Genomic DNA, 2516 nt, shown 5'->3' with positions numbered 1-2516 from the left:
TGTTAGCATGGCTAGTGGTTTTATATGGTTGGCTGAGCAGGACTGTAGAGCTGTTAGCATGGCTAGTGGTTTCATATGGTTGGCTGAGCGGGACTGCAGAACTGTACAATCACCCTTCTGAACAATATTTCTGTGACGTATAAGCAGGTTAACCATTAAAGAGGAATGGAAACACTCGGCTTTAGAACACCAGCTAACTGGAAATCGCCATATTAGCGTTGTTGCGTCATCGGCAAAATAGCTTTTGTAATTCCTGAATGTACCGTGACCTCTGCGTACATTAATTGGCATGAATTGGCTGGTGTCAAACCATATATGAAAACATGATACATACAGTATTTTGAAAGATAAGAACAAGCCTTTGAAATGATATGACATACAATAACACAACTAATCCTCATGAAGCTAGAGACTTAGAGCAGATGGATACGGCCATAACAACACAACTTCCTTATTTTGAATAGTGTAACATTTTACTGTGCAATTCATGATGGCGCTAACCACACCTCTAATAAACGTTGTTCAGGATCAAAATACAGAAAATAAAGATTTTTCTGTGTTACAAGCGATTTGTTTCGTATTAGTGGATGGAATAAACCTCTTTGTTTTACATCCTCAAGTCTTTCCATTCCTAATTGTTTTTTTTAAATTCTTATTTAAAACATAGCTGGGACTACTTTCTCTCTCTCTCTCTCTCTCAGCTGTCTCACAGCTGTTGCAGTAAGTATCCCGGTGCGGTGTTGAGGTTAGGCCGGGACTACTTATTTTCTGCCTCTGACACAACCCTGGAACTATGTGGCTCCAGCTTCAGTCGATTGGCATGGTAACAGGCTGGAGAGGCTACTCTGGCTGCGGATAGAAATTTCCCCTCTTCAGATGCTGATCTGGAATCAGTTTAGCCTTAAACTGATGTTAGCCTTTAACCATAAGGAGGGGGAAATGCAAAAACTGACCTTAGATCAGAGTCTGAAGGCAACCTCTTTCCCAGAGTTTTAGGAGATTGTTATTCAATGTCAGGAAGTATATACTGATGCATGTAAGCAAATAGTTTGGAGGGGGAGGGGGAGGGAGGAGTAGAGGAAGATGGAAAGGGTATAGTAGAAGGTACAAGAAGTGAGGGAAGGGGGGCAGAGCAGGAGGGGGAGAAGGAGGGAAGAGCAGGAGGGGGGAAGACAAGAAGTGAGGGAAGGAAGGGAGAGCAGGAGGGGGAGAAGGAGGGAAGAGCAGGAGGAGGAAAGAGAAGAAGTGAGGGAAGGAAGGGAGGGGGGAAGGAGGGAAGAGCAGGAGGGGGGAAGGAGAGAAGAGCAGGAGGGGGGAAGGAGAGAAGAGCAGGAGGGGGGAAGGAGAGAAGAGCAGGAGGGGGGAAGAGCAGGAGGGGGGAAGGAGAGGAGAGCAGGAGGGGGGAAGGAGAGAAGAGCAGGAGGGGGGAAGGAGGGAAGAGCAGGAGGGGGGAGGGGAGAGCAGGAGGTTCAAGTAGGGTATAGGGAGAGTTTCTTCCAGCCCCCCCCTTCCCAGTCCTGTGTTAGAAGTGGACTGCTAGCTGGGATGTGTTATGTGTGACTCATGGGTCTGGACATAGTTAGCAGCCAGAAGTCAACATTGCTCTGCTCTGTAGAAACCAGCAGTATACTCAGAAAGTAGAGCAGACAGGAGAGGAACAAAGACAGAGCGAGAGAGAGAACGGCGGACTGTTGAGACAGAGAGACGGAGAGAGGCTGAAGGTACTTTACAGTTTGGGTATGTAGGCCTTTTGTCAACGTTCAAGGTTGTTTGGGATTGTTTTGTCGGGAAGTTTCACTCTTGAGAGGATATGAGCTTTCCGCCGTTATCGTTCCCTAAATACTCTGGGTTTCCTCTGAGGGAAGGAAAGACGGATGAAGAGAAAGCACAGAGAGAGAGAACAGTAGACTGTCCAGCTAGACAAAACAACAGAGAGAACAGTAGACTGTCCAGCTAGACACTACAACAGACAGAGAGAACAGTAGACTGTCCAGCTAGACACTACAACAGAGAGAGAGAACAGTAGACTGTCCAGCTAGACACTACAACAGAGAGAGAGAGAACAGTAGACTGTCCAGCTAGACACTACAACAGAGAGAACAGTAGACTGTCCAGCTAGACACTACAACAGAGAGAGAGAACAGTAGACTGTCCAGCTAGACACTACAACAGACAGAGAGAACAGTAGACTGTCCAGCTAGACACTACAACAGAGAGAGAGAACAGTAGACTGTCCAGCTAGACACTACAACAGAGAGAACAGTAGACTGTCCAGCTAGACACTACAACAGACAGAGAGAGAACAGTAGACTGTCCAGCTAGACACTACAACAGAGAGAGAGAACAGTAGACTGTCCAGCTAGACACTACAACAGAGAGAGAGAACAGTAGACTGTCCAGCTAGACACTACAACAGAGAGAGAGAACAGTAGACTGTCCAGCTAGACACTACAACAGAGAGAACAGTAGACTGTCCAGCTAGACACTACAACAGAGAGAACAGTAGACTGTCCAGC

The 2516-nt window shown here is 46.7% G+C and overlaps 1 long non-coding RNA gene across 1 annotated transcript in view; it reads left to right on the top strand.

Annotated features, from left to right (window-relative positions):
- The first annotated feature begins 1436 nt into the window (after positions 1 to 1436).
- The window catches only part of LOC123732444 (uncharacterized), a 14932-nt gene continuing 13852 nt past the window's right edge, over positions 1437 to 2516 (top strand). The window contains exon 1 of the long non-coding RNA XR_014381510.1: positions 1437 to 1737. This is a non-coding gene — a long non-coding RNA (uncharacterized LOC123732444). The remainder of the gene's footprint in view (positions 1738 to 2516) is intronic.

The sequence above is a fragment of the Salmo salar genome, chromosome 18, assembly GCF_965601325.2.
Source record: "Salmo salar chromosome 18, fSalSal1, whole genome shotgun sequence".
Lineage (NCBI taxonomy): Eukaryota > Metazoa > Chordata > Actinopteri > Salmoniformes > Salmonidae > Salmo > Salmo salar.
The sequence above is the reverse complement of the archived record's forward strand: the minus strand, read 5'-3'. Positions and strand labels throughout refer to the sequence as shown.